General features: G+C 52.1%; 1 protein-coding gene across 2 annotated transcripts in view; it reads left to right on the top strand.

Annotated features, from left to right (window-relative positions):
* The window catches only part of PJA2 (praja ring finger ubiquitin ligase 2), a 128742-nt gene extending 123542 nt beyond the window's left edge, over positions 1 to 5200 (top strand). For both annotated transcript variants that reach the window (XM_081505354.1, XM_081505356.1), the window contains exon 11: positions 4771 to 5200. The gene's annotated coding sequence lies outside the window, so the exon portion shown is untranslated. The remainder of the gene's footprint in view (positions 1 to 4770) is intronic.
* Positions 5201 to 19714: the final 14514 nt, after the last annotated feature.

Here is a 19714-nt window from a genome sequence, read left to right as displayed (position 1 = left end):
GGCGGCTGAGACTGGGGGGCTGCAGCCCAGAGCGCTGAGGGGCGAGGGCAGATTTTGGATGAGCGCTTGTCGGTCCCGTAGCGCAGGCTCGCTTCCGGCGGCGCGCCCTTCCCCAGACTGGCTGTCCTCTGGACTGAAGGAGGTTGCAAGGTCTCCTGCCTTCCTGCTCACTCCACGAGCGGGACTGAAGCCCACCGCAGCTCAAGGGAAATGCTGCATCCCCAGAGAACGTCCCCGAGGGGGCGTTTCTACCAGAAAACCCAGGGTCCGTGTTGAACGGGTCACTCCTGCGTGGCCCCGTGTGTGAGGCTGGGCCTGCCCCCTCACCGTCTCCTGACCCCCTACCCTCCAACTCCTCCTTTCCAAAGCTGCCCACCACCCAGTCCTTTGTCACCGTTACGGCTGCTGGGTATTGAAGCTCTCAAATCTCTTTTCTAAGGGCCAATTTCCCACTGAGATACGAAAAGCATGAAGGTAGGAAATAGAGCTGTAGACATTTTCTCTGAAAAGCAAAGACAACCAGCTGAAACTTGCTGATAATTAATACATGTTTACTTCTTTATAATCACCTCACTTTCATTCATTTATTCATCCATATAGTCAAGGCTATGGTTTTTTCCAGGAGTCATGTATGGATGTGAGAGTTGGACCGTAAAGAAAGCTGAGCACTGAAGAATGGATGCTTTTGAACTGTGGTGTTGGAGAAGACCCTTGAGAGTCCCTTGGGCTGCAAGGAGATCCAACCAGTCCATCCTAAAGGAGATCAGTCCTGGGTGTTCATTGGAAGGACTGATGTTGAGGCTGAAACTCCAATACTTTGGCCACCTGATGCGAAGAGCTGACTCATTTGAAAAGACCCTGATGCTGGGGAAGATTGAGGGCAGGAGGATAAGGGGACGACAGAGGATGAGATGGCTGGATGGCATCACTGACTTGATGGACATGGGTTTGGGTAAACTCTGGTAGCTGGTGATGGACAGGGAGGCCTGGCGCGCTGCGGTCCAGGGCAGAGTTGGACACGACTGAGCGACTGAACAGCAATGTGCTTGGCATTTTCTCAGTAATTGGAAGAGACATGAAGAGGCAAACACCCCTGCCCTCATGGTGAGGCTTGGGGGTTGATGGACAATAAGCCGTGAGCTTAGTAAATAAGTAAATTACGTTATTTGTGATGGACCAAAGGCTAGAGCAAGAATGCAGGGCATTGAGAACCCTGTGACACAGTCTGTGGGTAGTGAGGGCTCAAGCCGTGTCTGAGCAGACTGGTGGAGTTGTGTGAAAAGTGCCCTGGGTTCCTAAAGTGGATCCTCCAGAGTGAGTTTGATCTGATACTAGACTGACTCTCATTGTAAGACTCTTTTCTAATTTTCTTAAAGCATTCCACCAGTCCATTAGGTAAAATATTCCCAGCTATTGGGTTTAGGAAAGTACTTGGCTGAATCCCACGTATGTAAACTGTTGCTTTGGTTTCCACTATGGTGAAGGTCACTGATGGCTTGATCTAAATGTGGTCCGTCCGCAGCCACTTATGTTGGAGACTCAGAAGCTACCTGGCTTGCTGTGAACACATCATATCAGACCCAGCGAATGCTCTTAAGTGCAATTAGATTTAGCTGTGAATTTTACAAACAACTGGACCTGAAGTCTCCTGGAAGCGTGGTGGATGAGAGGCGGTCCAGAGGGCTCGGAGTGGATGACTCGGAGGAGCCTAGTACCAGGCTGCCAGAGTCTGTCTTCTGCTCATTGGTGTCGGCCGGGGCTTCCTCTGAAAAGGATTTGGTTTGTGCTTTAGACAGATGGGCCAGGCTGTCCCGAAGAATGCAGAGAAAAGCTGTTTTCATTTGGGTTCCTCCTGTAGCTGACTCTGAGACAAACTTAAATGCATGTAGGCTATTTGATGGCTGACACAGGAGGCAGCAGGAAGTGGGGATGTGCAGAGGGAAGAGAAAGAGGCCTGAAGGGTGTATGGCAGGGAGCCAAGGCGCAGCTCTGCCGGGATCCTGGGGACAGCGTGGCACCCACGCCAGGCGTCCACCTCGGTGGAGGGCAGCGAGGACGCCGTGATGCTCATCCATCAGCTCCCTGTCTTTCACTGGTTGAGGTTTGCTTCCTGCTGCTCAGGCACCGGTGGCAAGGGGAGGAAGTGCTCGGGCTGAGAGAGGCCGGGGTGGCAGCAGGGGAGATGCCAGCGGCGTAGACAAAGAGGTGTCTGCATCTTGGGCCCCAGAGCGGTGGGAACGAGGTCCCCAAGCGGAGAGAAAAGAGCCTGTCTTAGTCCATTCGACTGCTGTAACAAAATCACTGTACGCTGGGCGGCTTATGGGGCCTCCCTGGGGGCTCAGATGGTAAAGAATCTGCCTACAATGCGGGAGACCCAGGTTCAGTCCCTGGGTCGGGAAGGTCCCCTGGAGAAGGGCACGGCAACCCACTCCAGTATTGTTGCCTGGAGAATCCCATGGACGGAGGAGCCTGGCAGGCTACCGTCCACGGGGTCTCAAAGAGCTGGGCACGAACCGGGGGGCTTATAAACACCAAGCATTTCTTTCTTGCAGTTTTGGAGGTTGGGGGTCGAGATCGTAGTACCGAGAGTCTGGTGAAGTTCCGAAGCTCGCTGGCTGCAGACGGCCGACTTCTCACCGGGTCTCCAGGGCAGGGGGACTGGGGAGCTGTGTGGGGTCTCTTTTATATGAGCACTGTTTCCATTTCTGGGGGCTGTACCTCTCAATACCACCTCCTAATACCATCAAATTGGGCATTAAGGTTTCAGTATGGGGACTGTGGCGGGACACAAACATGCAGACCCCTCGCAGAGACCCCAAGGAAGCTGCCTCAGCTGGAGGAAGCTAAGGAGATGGTCTTCGTCCTCACTGCTCTGTGCCACAGGTCACACACTAACGCATCTAAACCTGATTAAATGAACGATACCTTGTTCTGGCAGCTATGCAAAGTGACCAGGGCTCTTACATTGCTGATGGGAATGCGAGCTGGTCCAGCCACTTTGGGAGCCAATGAGCAAGTTCTTACAAAATTAACATGACCCAGCAACTCTACTCCTGAGTTATTACCCAAGAGAAAGAGCTAAACACACATGTCCCCCAAAAGACCTGCAAGGCAGCATTAGTCACAATGTCCCCACGCTGGGAAGAACCAAACTGTTCATCAGCTGCAAACCAATAAACTGTGGAACGGTCATTCCAGGAAACGCGTCTCTGCAATAAGAAGACATGGAATCCTGACGGGTACGACCGCACGGATGAGTCTTCCAAGTGTTCTGTCAAGCGAAAGGAGTCAGATACAAAGCGGCAAAATTATAGGAGCAGAAGACAGATCAGAACTTTGCAGGTGCTGGGGATGGGCGTGGCGTGGACTTTCCTGTGGGCAGATGAGACCTCGGTAACCTCGTCTTAACACACACTGAGGACTTTAGGGCGGGGTGAGGTGCCAGACGGTGGTGGGAGAGTCACCAGGTCGGTTCTCACCTCGGGGGAATCGGAGAGAGAAGGTAAAGGGGGCCCCTTTTCTAGAGTGGGTGTGGGGTGCTCTCTCCTCTGTCTCTCTCTGGACAGTTCCCCGCCTTACAGAGCCAGGACAGGAGTGCCCTCTGCTCGTGAGATTCCTGAGGCCGTGTGTCCACAAAGCCTCCGATGGGCAGTGGAGCCGATCTGCCCACCAGGGACCCAGCTGCAGCTCCACCCTCCCAACGGCCAGTCCCTCACCCCTCTACCCTGGGAGCCTGCAGCCTCAAGCAAACACGCTCAGTTCAGTAATAGATGACATCTGTCAGGGTGATTCCAGACTGTCTGTGAACAATGCAGAAATCAGCTTGTTTCAGGTTCTTTGCAGTGATTGCCACTCAAGGTCATTCATGGCATAGACTTAAAAACCTGGGAAAGCAAAATGAATGGAAAAGGAGGTCTCTGGTCAAGGGAGGTCTCTGAGCAGAGACCTTTCTTAGGGTCAGGGATCTTCTCAGGTTGCTGTGGGCCAGGAAACTCAGCCAGAAATTTCTGTCCTGGGTGACTGTGTCACTTGTCTCCAGCCTGCCTCTGAGCTGGATTTGAGTCGAGGGAGGAAAACGTGATATTCTGTGCCAGTGATTGCCAACAGGGACGCGTCAGGGAGAGAAAGGAGCTCGTGTAAACAGCAACGCAATTTTCCTAGAAAGGAGGCAATCTGGGAGGATTTCGTGGAATTCCCGAAGGATGACTGGACGTGAGCCTGTGGACGGCTCTGGGCGTCGCGTTTCTTATCTGCACCTTCGTGTGTCTCCTCATAACAAGCAGAGAATACGGCCGTGGCCTCCTAATGAATACGTGTTTCTCACCTACTGTAACCCTTCAGTCAGATGCTGCATCTTATCCATTTAACCTAAATTCAGTTTTGCTGGTTATATGTGTAGGTGGCACGATTTTGAAATGCAAAGAGGCTTTTCCAAATATATAACCCTGTACAATCAATGCAGGAGATCTGGGTTCAATCCCTAGGTTGGGAAGATCCCCTGGAGGGGGCGTGGCAACCCACTCCAGTGTTCTTGCCTGGAGAGTCCCATGGACAGAGGAGCCTGGCGGGCTGCAGCCCATGGGGTCACAGAGAGTCGGACATGACTGAATGGCTAAGCACAGCACATTGCCTTTATATTCGCCTCTACTTTGCTGTATAGTATTGACTTAGAGAAAGAAAACTATAATTGTTACTCAATTTTTTTGTAAAGAATATTGTCATATTGTGATTTTATAAACATTCTTGGTGTGTTGTCATTTCTGGTTTCAGATAAGGAAGTGCGGGCATTTCATCTGACTCCAACTCGAATGTTGCCTGAAGAAGACTCAAAGCATGATTCCACAACAGTGGACCTGATCCTCTTCTCTGGAGAGAGAGGGCAGCCTTTTAAAAATATTTTTGTATGTTTTAATATTTTGTATTTCAACAGTTTTGAGCATGTATTTTGGGTCTCAGCTCCCTTTGCACAGCTTCCTAGGTAGTTTATGTGGAGTCGAGGCAGAAATCCTGACACCGACTCTCCCTGCCGGCTTCTCAGGCCTCTTATGCTCAGGTACCTCCTTCCTCGTTTGCATGGTCTTGGACAAGGGGTCCAGTGTTCCTCATTGCAAATACAGTGCAGTCCATTTATAAATAATTTATATTTACATTGTACATCACCTACACCCAATAAAATATTGGACGTATTTTTGGCTTCCTACTTAGAATTTCAGGATTCTTATTGCAAATGAATTAATTGCATTTTCTCCTTTTGCAAGGTTGAGGTGAAAGCTAATGACACAGATAACAGATTTTTTTTCCCTTGGTAATTAGAAAGCCTTTAGCAACATCATTTAATCCCCAAGGACAGGGGAAGTGATTACTCTCTATGAATGAATTGCAGTCTACAGTTCCATTCTAATTAAACATTTTTTTAAAATATGAGAGATTTATTAAGTAAATTTTAGGAACACAAATGCTTGAAGACATAGGAATTGTTTTAAAGGTTCCTATAAAATTATTATGGAATCATATTGTGATTCCTAAGAAATTTACCTTTATGAAATCTAAATTTACAAAGGGAACTCAGTATTTTCCCACTGTTATTTTTTGGTGATATTTATATTCTGATTTTTGTGGTTGTTCTGTAATCAGTAAATCATCAGATGTGTAAGGAACTACCCCTTTCACCTGAGAAATGCACTTCTAGAAATTTTTCTCAAGGAGGTGAGGACCAGGAATTTGGTGTTTCTAGGATACATTTGTCCCATCGTACACATGGGAGGCTCCAAACACTGGAGAGAGGACTTGTAGCTTCAACTTCACCATGCAGGGCCTTGCTACCTGTCACGCTGCGATGACTCCTGAGGGCCCTCTAAGTCACAAAGGCACACCTGGCCCCGGCTTTGGTGAGGGCTTTAATCACATGCAGGCCAGATTAAATCTGTTCTGCAAGAGCCCACGTGCCAGCTTAATAGCTGCTACCTGATCAATGAAACAAGCTGAATTGTTACAGGACATGGAGGCTGCGATTAGAAGGCGGGTCATTGGGTAACTGTCCATTCTCAGGATAAGCCAGATCGGCATTGATCAAGAAAGGAAAAAGTCTGACTTAATTAACAAATCTTCTCAGCAGCCATAAGCTAATGGCTGGTTTTAAAATGTAATTTTGCTTCTGGTCCTCAGCAAGCGGCCAAAAACAGCTAAGGGAGGGGCTGCGGAGACAGAGACCGTGTCTATAAATCCGGAGCTTCTGCCGTCATTTGGGAAACCCGGGAACCTGAAAGCACAGAATTTCTGCTCCAGGCAAAGGGTGCCTCCCCCTTTGAGCCTGGTATGGCCGAATTCAACACCGCGTTACTCCGAAGCATCAGCTCAGATCTGTGGCTCCGTGTTCAGTTCTGAAGTGAATCCTGCTGGAGGCAAAGGACTCAGGAAGGAGAAAACTTTCTTGCATGGAGAAACCTCTCGCTCCAGTACGCCACGTCCCACAGTCCCTCCATGGGGACCTGAGGCGCCTCTTATGCTGCCAGGATTGACGCCCTGGGGATTCTCTCCTTCTGGAAACAAAAGAAACCCAGGCCTGTGCACCTCTTCCCTGAGGACAGGGTGCCTCACCGCGAGGTGGGGGGACAGAGGTAGCATCTCTGAAGTCCCTCCTGGCACCCCTGGGGTAGAAATCGTCAGCACTTACTTATGTCCCCGTGAAAGAACTGGGCACACAAGCGGCCCTCAGTTTCCCAGTGTCAGAGCCGAGCCTGTGCGTGCTCGTGGGTCCATGGCTGAGACCGGAGGGCGCCGGGGAAAGCGGCCCACCCGCGGCCGCAGCCCCAGTCCTGGGGGGCCTGACGGGGAAGGCAGGACGCCAGGGGCCCTGCAGACACTCACCTGACAGAGTGAAGGAGGGAAAGCACCCTGACAGCATCTGTCCATGTCCTGTGACTTCCAGCTCATCTTAGGAATATCAGAATCAGCTGAGTCTGGTCCAGAGAACAGAGGCAGGTCCAGGGTTGATAAAACCAAAAACAATACCATTTTGTTTTAATAGAAGGATTAGGGTAGATATGGCCAAAAATAAACAGGTAAATCTGGGCTAAAATCACTGCAGATGGTGACTGCAGCCATGAAATGAAAAGACTCTTACTCCTTGGAAGGAAAGCTATGACCAACCTAGACAGCATATTAAAAAGCAGAGACATTACTTTGCCAACAAAGGTCCGTCTAGTCAGGGCTATGGTTTTTCCAGTGGTCATGTATGGATGTGAGAGTTGGACTTAAAGAAAGCTGAGCACAGAATTGATGCTTTTGAACTGTGGTGTTGGAGAAGACTCTTGAGAGTCCCTTGGACTGCAAGGAGATCCAACCAGTCCATCCTAAAGGAGATCAGTCCTAATATTCACTGGAAGGACTGATGTTGAAGCTGAAGCTCCAATACTTTGGCCACCTGATGGGAAGAGCTGACTCATTGGAAAAGACCCTGATGCTGGGAAGGATTGGGGGCAGGAGGAGAAGGGGATGACAGAGGATGAGATGGCTGGATGGCATCAGCAACTCATGGGCATGAGTCTGAATAAACTCTGGAAGTTGGTGATGGACAGGGAGGCCTGGAGTGCTGCGGTCCATGGGGTCACAAAGCGTCAGACACGACCGAGCGACTGACCTGACTGAACTGAAATCTGGGGCAACATTACTAGGTTGTTTCTTTGTGGGTTCCATTCCAACCACAGCCAAGCATATTGCACGCAGAGCTCTCGGTTCCCTAAAGGACCTCCTTATCTGAATGTAGCTGGAAGACAGGCTTGAAAGTCCCTGGGCCGGAAAGCTCTGCGTCCTCTGAGTTCTGAGTCCGCAGTCACCCCCCCCCCAAAGCTGCAGGGAGGAATGAGATGCAGAAGAGCTGAGCGGTCACCTCCCAGACGCTGCCCTCTTCCAGCCTCCTTCAGCAGAAAAGCAGGAGCCCTGAGGCATCCCCGCTGACCCTGAGGAGCCTGGACGTGAGCCCCTGAGCCTTGTCACGCCCCTCATGAAGGGGCCCCTGCCTTCCCGGCCCACGACCACGAGCATATTGAACGAGCGTGTCCCAGGCAGAGTGCTAGTAGTAGTGAGGGTCTGACTCTTGTTTGGGGTGCTGCTGTTTTTCTTTGGACATATTCAGGATTCTTGTAGCATGAGCAAAGTTTTGTCAGAAGAATGTGTATAAAAAACAGGGAGATGCATGTTGTAAGTACAGGTCTGTGTTTTCACTCCAGCTCCCAATACCGGCACCCACTCCTCTGCTCGGGTAAAATCTGGGGCATCTCTGTTGACGTGAACGTCCTTCCACCCCGTAACAAGGGCCTCACGTATCTCCTCCAGCTGTTGTCAGTAGGCAGGCAGCCGCGTTAGTACCTGCGCCGTGGGCTCGTGGAGACTGATGAGCTCTGTCACTCAGGAGACAGGCTTGAAAGGAAGTGGACGGCTGGTAGCAGCAGAGGGAAGCCAGGGGCAGAAGCCAGCTCAGTGGGCTGGCAGTGTTGAGCACACGCAGGTGGGTACACCCTTGACGAGAGGCTATGACCTCTGAGAGGACTGAGGAAGCCCACTGGACCCAGGGCTGGGGTAGGCAAAGGGGTGACATCAGTCAGGGTGCAGAACCAAAGGTGCCGACCCCAGGCAGCCCTCGGGAAGCTAGTCTGGCTGTTGGAGAACTAGAAGTCTGTCCGCGAGAGGACGGAGAGGGAGGGAGGCAGCGATGGGGGCCCGGGGGACGCACAGGGGGGCAGACTGGGCCGTCTGTCCAGACAAGGCTGAGAGTCAATTCCTAGACAGGTTGATAGGGAGCCTGGGGTCCCCGAGGAGGAGAAAGGGGTCTGGGGCTCTTGAAGTGGAGGTAGGGCTCTCAGATTCTCAAGGAGGAGGAAAGGACAGGCATCTTTTTCTCTCTGCATTCCTTAGTCACACCCACACAAAACGCGGTTTTCTTTAAGCCAGGACCTGATTATCACACAACAAACAGCACAGTTTAAACTCTGTACTAAGGATTACATAACAACAATGTATCCGGCTTGAGGACAGTTTCTCCTTCCTGAAAACCTTATGGCTAATCCTGTTATCTTAAAATGTAAATTATGGGAGTGTATCTGGTAGGATCTTTACAACCCTGAGACATTCTTTTGATTTATTGTAATAACTAATTTAAAAAGTATATAAGTCCCTCGCTAACACTAGCGAGGGGGGACTCTCCGTGTCCCTTCTGATGTCTGTGTCAGCGGCTTCCTCTGTGCCTTATCTCCCTTTAATAAAATTCTGCTGCAGAAAAGCGCCTGAGTGAGCAAGCCTGGCCCCTGGTCCCGAAGGTACATCTTCTTCAGAGATCACCCATCCGACCCCGTTCACCGTAAGCTGTCAAGGTGACTCTGGGGAGCTGGGAGCAGGCCCCCCGGGGTGGAGCGGGCCTGGAGCCTCGTGGCCGGTGGGTCTTGCTCAGAAGCTCCCCATGGAAGGCCCGCCTGGGCCTCCCCTGCCCCCCCCTCTGGCAGAGCGGAAGGCGGAGGTCACGCCCTCTCCCTCGCTGCTGCGGGAGGGGAGGTGAGAGCTCATGTTAACACCCTCAGCTTCCTGTATCACCGGCTCCCTGGGAAATGACTTGCAGCTTACTGGACGGCCGCCTTCTCCGGGGCGCGCTTGCTCCCGGGTGGCCCAGGAGCGCCTACAGGAATGGCAGTGGTGGCCCCCGTCCCCCTGTGAGTGACGGGCGCAGCCTTTGGGAGCCGTGTTGCTGGAGACGCCCCCTGGGAGAGCTCGTCAGGGTGTGGGTGCCCCATGCCGCCCACAGGAGGAGACGGTGCACAGAGCGGGTGGGCAAACCATGCTGGCAGTGGTGAACGCTGAAAGCTTTCTGACAACTGCAGTCAGTGAGTAAAAGAGCCTTCTAAGCTGTAGATCTGTGGAGGTAGAAAGAGCACAGGGCTTGGGGCTGGGACATACTTGCTGACATCAGGGCTGTGAGTCAGTCACTTAACATCTTTACAGCTTTGAGGCTCAGTTTATCCATCTAGAAAATCCGTGGAATAACGTCTACTCTTCTCTCCTGTAGTGAAAGTGAAAGTCACTCAGTCGTGTCGACTCTTTGTGACCCCATGGACTCTATAGTCCATGGAATTCTCCAGGCCAGAGTACTGGACTGGATTGCTATTTCCTTCTCCAGGGGATCTTCCCAACCCAAGGATCGAACCCAGGTCTCCCGCATTGCAGGCAGATTCTTTACCAGCTGAGCCACAAGGGAAGCCCAAGAATACTGGAGTGGGTAGCCTTTCCCTTCTCCAGGGGATCTTCCTGATCCAGGAATCAAACCGGGGTCTCCTGCATTGCAGGCAGATTCTTTTACCAGCTGGTCCATCAGGGAAGCCCTTCTCCCACAGGATTACTCAAATATTGAAGAACGTAGTGATGATGATGGTGTAGATGATGATGATAATAAGTAATAGGTATCCCTTACAAGGGGCTTGCCTGGTGACTTAAATGGTAAAGAATCCGCCTGCAGTGCAGGAGATCTGGGTTCAATCTCTGAGTCGGAAAGGTCCCCTGGAGAAGGGGATGACTACCCACTCTAGTATTCTTGCCTGGAGAATTCCATGGACAGAGGAGCCTGGCAATCACTTACAAGAGCACCTACCATGTTCCAGGCAGTGTTGTAAGACAGCTATTAGTTCTTTTAGTTCTCATATCACTCCTATGAGGATGTCACCCATATAGTTCTCCTTTTACAGAAATAAGTGACCGACTTGCCCACAGCTCTGAAAGTGAAAGTGAAGTCACTCGGTCGTGTCCGACTCTTTGCAACCCCACAGGACTGTAGCCTACCAGGTTCCTCCATCCACGGGATTTTCCAGGCAAGAGTACTGGAGTGGGCTGCCATTTCCTTCTCCAGGGGATTGTTCCAACCCAGGGATCGACCCTGGGTCTCCTGCATTGTAGGCAGACGCTTTACTGTCTGAGCCACCAGGGAAGCCACTAATAATAGTAGTCAAGCAGAGCTGATTCCTAGGCAGCCTGGCCTTAGAGCCTCTTCCCATAACCTTAGGCAGTAACTTTTATCAGATAATCTATGCGAAACTGTTTTGGAAATATCTTGCCTCCATAAGGCAGGTGTTAAGCTGCTGCTGCTGCTGCTAAGTCGCTTCAGTCGTGTCCGACTCTGTGCGACCCCATAGACGGCAGCCCACCAGGCTCCGCTGTCCCTGGGATTCTCCAGGCAAGAATACTGGAGTGGGTTGCCATTTCCTTCTCCAGTGCATGAAAGGGAAAAGTGAAAGTGAAGTCGCTCAGTCGTGTCCGACTCTTAGCGACCCCATGGACTGTGGCCTACCAGGCTCCTCCATCCATGGGATTTTCCAGGCAAGAGTACTGGAGTGGGGTGCCATTGCCTTCTCTGAGGTGTTAAGCATGTGTTTCCTAAAGAAAGATTTAATGAAAAGATTTAATGGATACATGAAGTGCTAACCACAGAAAAGCAGATACTGTCTCTATTAGGACTAGAAGTCGGGCAGTTCTGATCCCTTAAAGGCAGAGATCTGAATTCTGCGGAGGAACCACAGCCTCAGGTGGGAGATGAGTGCCTGGAGGCGGGGGTCTGCAGCGCAGGCAGGGCGTGTGTGGGAGGGGCGGGGGGCCGGCCGCCCCCTGGGTGGTGGCCGCTGAGAGCCAGGAGGGCGCCCAGGCATGAAACCCCTTCTCTCGGCGGGCTGGGAGGGGGGAGTGTTTAGCCCAACGGGCCATTGGTTCTGACTGATGGAGAGCAGCTCCCGCTTGGAGAAGCCGACAAAGGCAACCTGCAAAGGCGCGAGAGGAGGAGGTGGGCGGCGCCGCCTGGCAGGCACGTGTCAGCGCGATGCACACGTTGCCGCTGCCATTTACCCTCGGGCGACTTCCGCGGGGGTCATCCACCACCCCAGAAAGGCTGTGCATTAGGAGGCCCAAATCCTGGCCCGGCTCCACAGACGGCCTCCCTTGCAGAGCCCCGATGGGCACGGGATGCCCTGGGCAGGGGCCGAGGTCCAGTCCCAGGTCCCGGACGGCGCCGATGCCTTCCCTGAAGGGCAGGAATGGCTGCAGGGGAGCCGGCTCGCTCTGCCAGGAGGCCTCTTTGGGGAGCACAGTGCCTCCCAAGGGCCCTCATCCCCACACAGTTTGCAGCCTGTATTAGTCCATCCACCATGGTTTACCCCATCTCCTCACCGAGCAGCGGGCATCCCCACCTCGGTGCCTGAAAATGGGGCATCACTCCCGCCTCCTGCCCCTCCCTCGGTCCACCCAGCCCATCAGTCATCAGATTCTGTAAGTCTTGCTCCTACTCTGCAGTCTCAAACCCTCCGTGTAGCCTGCAAGAAGAAATGCGCTCTACGCGGCAGCTCAGCACACCAGGTAACGCAGTCTCTCGCACGCGTGCCTGAAACAACCATTTCAGGGGGCACTACTGACCCTTCTTAGATGCAAAGTCCTCTGGAAGCTTTCATTTTCATTTATTTCTCTATTTATTTGTTTACAGAAGCAAAAACCAAGTTTATTAACATTTATACCTCCTGGCTACATGGGAACTACCCAGGAACATGGAGTAAACCTCCCCGCTGGTAGCTTTTACTTAGTTCTATTTCATGAAAACAATTCTAGTCATGACTCACTATGTAAATTTGCGCTCATTAATCAGTCAAGACCCGTAGTTTGAAAAATACCCTGCTAACAATCTCTTGGATCTGATTGCTCTCCCCATGGCCAACACTAAATCCCAAGTCCAATATCCTGTCATCGGTTGCACGGATGACCACAACAGCATCCAGACCGTCTGCCCCTTGACCATTGTTGCTGCCCTTCAGTCCATCCCTATCTTGACAGATAAACCAGAATGAAATGTTCTGAAGGCAGAGCGTGGTCGTGCTGTTTGCACGCTCAGCGCCCTTGCTGCTGTATAAAGCCCAACTCCTTAACTGCACCCCCAGATGGCCTCCACCTACATCTCTAGCTTGCCTTTGCTCTTTCCTCCCTCACCGTCTTTACACGGGGCCCCTGAACTTCTTCCACGTCCTTGAACTTGCCATACACTACGCTGGGTCTGAGCCCTTTCTACAGTCATTTCCTCCCTCCCTTCTGGCCATTTAGGGTAGTGGTCTAGGCCTACGGTAAGCAAAGGGGTGATGGCAGAAGTTCTTGGGTTCATGCAGAAGAAGGATTTCAAAGACTTGGGGATACAGGAAGAACTATTACAGCAACTCAAGCATGTGGCACTGGTTTCCTTGCCCCTGTGTCCCCTGAAAGATCCAGAGGACGCGTCCTTCACCACGGTGTCGAGCAAAATCGGGGGAAGGAATGACTGCGTGGTGGGTCCTGTGACAGAGGTGCCACATCCCCTCTGTCGCCAGCTGCTCTGAGCGTGGGCTACCGCCTTCTCTGTAGAATTCCCCTCCACAAAACGGAAGCCTGTTGTGGCTCAGCTGGTAAAGAATCCACCTAGTGCGGGAGAGCTGGGTTCGATTCCTGGGTTGGGAAGTTCCCCTGGAGAAGGGAATGATACTCACTCCAGTCTTCTGGCCTGGAGGATCCCATGGACTGTATAGACTCACAAAGAGTCAGACACGGCTGAGCGACTGTCACTCACTTGAAACAGAAGCCATTCGGCTGAGACTACAGCACTCCTGTTGCCCTCTTAAGCAGTCAGAGGCCAGAGACTGACAGACACAGAAGACCTGAGGCAGGTGGCCTTGCCTCCGGCTCAGTGGCACTGTCCACGCTTTACGCTGGGCACCGGGCTGGACCCAGTGCTCAGTCAAGGGCCCCTGGCTTGGTTCCCTTCCCCAGCGCTGTCCTACTTTTCTCACCTCCCTTCTGCTGAGGGCACTCAGCAGTCGATTATTTTCACGAGTAAATGCCAGCCAGGCTCTGATTCTAGGTGATCTGAGCCGTGACAGCGGTGGCTCTCCTCTGGGGGCTGGGGGTGGGGTGGGCGGGGACGCCGCTGTTGAAACAGCCCCCTTGCCTTTGGTGTGGGGCGGCAGGTATCTGCCAGGGGCAAGGCTGCCATGGTTTCTGTCTCAGGCAAACGGCCAGGTGGCACGGCAGAACGGTTTGATTCTCAAGCAACTTCATTGGCGACTAACGGGTTACAGAGTTTCTGGAACTAGGCTGGGTGGGTGGCGCGCTAAGACACTCCTGAAACTGTGTCTGAAGAAACTCTGTCCCTCAGAGTAAAAGCAGCTAGAATCACCGCAGAGCATCGAAGCCCCTGACCCAGTCCCCACGCCTGAGAGGATCTGCTGAGCTGAAGCTCCCTGACTGAAGCGGCGTGGCGTTACCTGGAGGAAGGGCCTGATGGTGAAATCACAGAAGCATTCTCTAACCTTTCCTTAGTCTGCTGTAAGGGACCTGCGGACTCTCTCCAGAGGAGGAAAGTGCTCAGCCCTCCAGGGGATGGTGGGTCTTCGCTCTTAAATGCCCCCGTGGTCTTGTTGTTCAGTCACTCAGTCGTGTCCGACTCTTTGCGACCCCATGGACCACGGCACGCCAGGCCTCCCTGTCCATCACCAACTCCCAGAGGCCACCCAAACCCATGTCCATTGAGTCCGTGATGCCATCCAGCCATCTCATCCTCTGTTGTCCCCTTCTCCTCCTGCCCTCAATCTTTCCCAGCATCAGGGTCTTTTCCAATGAGTCAGCTCTTAGCATCAGGTGGCCAAAGTATTGGAGCTTCAGCTTCAGCATCAGTCCTTCCAATGAATATTCAGGACTAATTTCCTTCAGGATGGACTGGTTGGATCTCTTTGCAGTCCAAGGGACTCTCAAGAGTCTCCTCCAACACCGCAGTTCAAAAGCATCAATTCTTCAGCGCTCAGCTTTCTTTATAGTCCAACTCTCACATCCATACATGACCACTGGAAAAACCATAGCCTTGACTAGACGGACCTTTGTTGGCAAAGTAACGTCTCTGCTTTTTAATACGCTGTCTGCTGCTGCTGCTAAGTCGCTTCAGTCGTGTCCGACTCTGTGCGACCCCATAGACGGCAGCCCACCAGGCTCCGCTGTCCCTGGGATTCTCCAGGCAAGAATACTGGAGTGGGTTGCCATTTCCTTCTCCAGTGCATGAAAGGGAAAAGTGAAAGTGAAGTCGCTCAGTCGTGTCCGACTCTTAGCAACCCCATGGACTGTGGCCTACCAGGCTCCTCCATCCATGGGATTTTCCAGGCAAGAGTACTGGAGTGGGGTGCCATTGCCTTCTCTGAAATATGCTGTCTAGGTTTTTCATAATTTTTCTGAGCAGCAGGCGTCTTTTAATTTCATAGCTGCAGTCACCATCTGCAGTGATTTTGGAGCCTAAAAATAGTCTGTCTCTGTTTCTATTGTTTCCCCTCCTATTTGCCATGAAGTGATGGGACCAGATGCCATGATCTTTGTTTTTTGAATGTCGAGTTTTAAGCCAGCTTTTTCACTCTCCTTTTTCACCTTCATTAAGAGGCTCTTTAATTCCTCTTTTCTTTCTGCCACATGGTTGGTGTCATCTACATATCTGAGGTTATTGACATTTCTCAAGGCAATCTTGATTCTAGCTTGTGCTTCATCCAGCCTGGCATTTTGCATGATGTACTCTGCATATAATTTGAATAAACAGCCACAATATACAGCATTGATACACTCCTTTCCCGAGTTTGAACCCGTCTGTTGTTCCATGTTTGCTTCTGTTGCTTCCTGACCTGCATACAGGTTTCTCAGGAGGCAGGTCAGGTGGTCTGGTATTCCCATCTCTTTAAGAATTTTCCACAGTTTGTTGTGATCCACACAGTCAAAGGCTTTAATATAGTCAATGAAACAGAAGTAGATGTTTTTCTGGAACTCTCTTGCTTTTTTTATGATGCAGTAGTAGTAGTAGTTTAGTTGCTAAGTCATGTCCAACTCTTGTGACTCCATGGACTGTAGCCCATTAGGGTCCTTTGTCCACCGGATTCTCCAGGCAAGTATACTGGAGTGGGTTGTCATTTCCTTCTCCAGGGGATCTTCCCGACCCAGGTATTGAACCCAGGTCTCCTGCATTGCAGGCAGATTCTTTATTGAATGAGCTATGAGGGAAGCCCTGTGATTCAATGGAAGTTAGCAATTTGATCTCTGGTTCCTCTGCCTTTTCTAAATCCAGCTTGAACATCTGGAAGTTCACGGTTCACGTACTGCTGAAGCCTGGCTTGGAGGATTTTGAGCATGACCTTGCTAGCATGTGAAATGAGTGCAATTGTGCAGTAGCTTGAACATTCTTTGGCATTGCCTTCTTTGGGTTTGGAATGAAAACCAGCCTTTCCAGCATGGTCTACCAGTCAGAATGTGAGGTCAGCTGAAGTGGTGTTTTGGTACAAGTTGAAGTTTTGGCCCATGTCCACCTCACAGTATATAGAATGGCTCCATCGTATTTCCAAGGTCCTTAGGGGTATGATTAGAAAAGATGAAATTAGCAACTGGCAGCATCTCCTTATTGGCGCTCTGTCCTGTGGAGCAAGGAGAGTAGGAGCCCTTGAACTAGTCCTCATTTTACCAAAACAGAAAACCAGAAGCGTGAATTCTCAAAGGCCAGCTATTTACATGCATCATCTTACCTAATGTGCTGACTGCCCTGTGAGACTGGCATCATTAGATCATTCTCCAGGTGAGAGGTGAGCAGCAGAGAAATTGAAGAACGTGTTCTGAGAGAAGTCTTTGGTTCTCAGCTCCAGGCCTTTGCTACCCTGGGTTGTGGTCTGGCCAACTGTGGCCCCTTCCCCACTCCCCCGTCTTATAAATGTTCGAGGTTCTGGATCTGGGTTTTGGAAGTGGTGGTGGCTTCAGGGGACGTGCTGGCCGCCTCTGCTCTCCATGTCTGGGCAAAGACTAGCAAGGGGGCCTTGCAACAAGATGGGAACGCCTGGGACCTTATTAACCACAGCCGTGCGGGCTCTCACCTTCTGCTTCAGCTCAAGTCATCTGAGAAATTCTAAGAATGAGGTAGCCTCCAGAGAAAACTGCTTGTATGTGGCAGGCTTTCTGTTATAGGCTGAATCATGTCCCCAGCAAAATTCATATTTTGGAGCATTAACCCCAATGTAACTGTACAAAATTAAGTCCCCTACGTACGCACTTTCAAGTTGCAGACATTCAAAGGTGTAAGCGTGTGATCCATCGGTGTCCGGAGGGAGTGAAATTGCAGCTTGCTCTGTCTCCTGGCGCTGACAATCCTTCAGCTCTTCTGTCTCCAGTCAGTAATTCTTTTTGCCTCTTCGCTGGATGCCAGCCCTTCTACACCAGCTGTTGTGCTGTGCTAACTGGACATTTTAGTCTTACTATACTGCAAGATTAAAAACATTTTTTGTGCTTGTTTTTTGTATTATTTATTTGAAAAGTATTATAAACCTATTGCAGTATAGTACTATACAGCTGATTGCGTTAGTTGGATACCGAGGCTAACTTGGCTGGCGGGCATGCGTGCTAAGTCGCTTCAGTCATGTCCGACTCTTTTCAACCCTGTAGACTGCAGGCCGCCAGGCTCCTCTGTCCAAGGGATTCTCCAGGCAAGAATACTGGAATGGGTTGCCATTTCCTCCTCCAGGGGACCTTCCCAACTCAGGGATGGAACCCAGGTCTCCCACATTGCAGGCAGATTCTCTACCAGCTGAAAGAAGCCCAAGAATACTGGAGTGGGTAGCCTATCCCTTCTCCAGCGGATCTTCCCGGCCCAGGAATCGAATCAGGGTCTCCCACATCACAGGTGGATTCTTCACCAGCTGAGCTACCAGGGAAGCATGAACTTGGTTGGACTCACAAACTGAACTTAAGAATGTGCTCCTGGTACAGAACTTGTTTTTAGGTAGGGAACTTAATGGACTTGGAGATGGGGCTGTAGGGAATAATAAAGGGGAAGGGTGGGGCTCTAATCCAATAGAACCGGTGTTTTCATAAGAGGAAGAGACGCTGTAGCTCTGCCCTCACAAGGCCCCAGAAAAAAAAGGAAGTACATTTCGTCAAGCCCCCGATTTGGGGCGCTTTGTGACTGCATCTCCAGCACACTCAGAGCCCCCTCGCCCTCCCTGGAGCCCGGCCACGCGGTTCGGCCACAGAGGCCGCCTGTTTGTCAACCCCCTGGCCACGGTGTGTCAAGTACTTCAGTCCCGATTAGATTCCTAGCAAGGGCGGTGCTGAGGACTCTTCTTAAATATTATTATTATTACCATGAAAAATTATATTGTACACTTGCCTTCTGCTCGAAGATTGTGGAGACCGCGATAGATTGTGGAATAATCTTCACTAATGCATAATTGATACACAGCGATTCAATTAGCCAACCTCTCCCTCCCGTTTTTCTTGCTAAAAGAATTTACATTTATCTTAGAAAGGCGGGGCGTGTGAGAAAGGGAACAAAAATCCCCCCAGCACTTTGGAGGTCCTTTCCTCTTTGTTTCATCAGATCTGTTTTTCTCAGGCCCCTGACGTTTCCGAAACAGCCCAGGGAGCAAGGAGAGGTCCGTGTGCGGTGACTTCGCCAAGGGGTGCCGGGCCCCAAGTCAGACGCCGGCCCGTCCGCCTCGCCGCGCCCTCCTCACGCGCACTCCCGCGGCCCTCGCCTTCCTCTCCGTCCTAAACGGCCGCGCTGCGCCCTCTGCTCCGGCCCCCCTCCGGCCGCCCCTCCCTTGCCGCCCCTCTCCGCGCGGCCGCCCGCAGCAGTGCCCTGCGGAGGAGAGACGCCCTTCGCCTCTCCGCATCCCCTGCCTCCAGCCTAAGGGCGGGCACAGGGCCCGGCCCGGGACCCCTCCCCGCTGACCGCGTCCTGGGCCCCGCCGCCCTCCGCTGGGGCTGGGAGGACGGCGGCGTCCGTGTCTTTCCACACTCACGACACCCCCGAGACCCATCCCGAGGACTGCTTGCCCGAGAGGACCGAGGGCAAGGGGAGCCCCGGGTGGGCGGAGGGAGAGAAGGCGCGACGGGCGGCGAAGGAGGGGAGACGCAGGGGTCTGCCGGCTGCAGCCCCGGGTCCTGGCGCGCAGCTTTGTCCCGGGACGCGGCGTCCCGAGGAGCCGGCCGCCTCCACCTGGCCTCCGCTCCGCTCTCCTCTCTCGTCAGAGCCCACGGCTCTGCTTCAGCTGTTTCCCGAGCGCGGGGCGTGACTTCAGGCCTCCGCGTGTTCGCGCTGCCCTTCACCCTGCCGGGAGCGTGGTCTCCCAGCCTCGGGGAGGCTGCGCTCCCGTCTCCTTTCAGACCCGGTTCAGGTATCGCCGGAGCTCCCCGCCCCGGCTGCCGCCGCGGATGCAGCCCTCGTCCGGGCTCCAGCACCCAGGACTCGTTCTCTCATCACACTTATTCAGCCATAGTTGCACCCCGTGGGTCGAGGGCAGGGACGCTGCTAAACTTCCCACAAAGTTTACGGCAGACCCAAGATGTCAGTAGTGCTGAGGCTGAGAAACCCGGCTATAAAGTGAGTGCCCAGGATCCAGAGGAAAAAGAATCTGAGTGTCATCAGGGTGTTCAGCACCAGTGTGAGATCTGTCCTTCAGACCATCTTCAGAAGGGAAAGGAATTTGAAAGGAATTTAGTCCTAGAGCTCAGTTTTCAGCTAAACTGTCAATCAGGTGTGTGTGTGTGTGTGTGTGTAGGTTGGAGTGCATTTTTTAACAATCAGGTGTGTGTGTGTGTGTGTGTGTGTGTAGGTTGGAGTGCATTTTTTAACCTGAAAGCACTCGTTAAGTTTGCCTGCTCTCCC

The sequence above is a fragment of the Giraffa tippelskirchi genome, chromosome 6 (genome assembly GCF_054371585.1).
Source record: "Giraffa tippelskirchi isolate mGirTip1 chromosome 6, T2T-mGirTip1v1.2.pri, whole genome shotgun sequence".
In the NCBI taxonomy this organism is placed as follows: Eukaryota; Metazoa; Chordata; class Mammalia; order Artiodactyla; family Giraffidae; genus Giraffa; species Giraffa tippelskirchi.
This window is presented reverse-complemented; position numbering and strand designations above follow the sequence as displayed.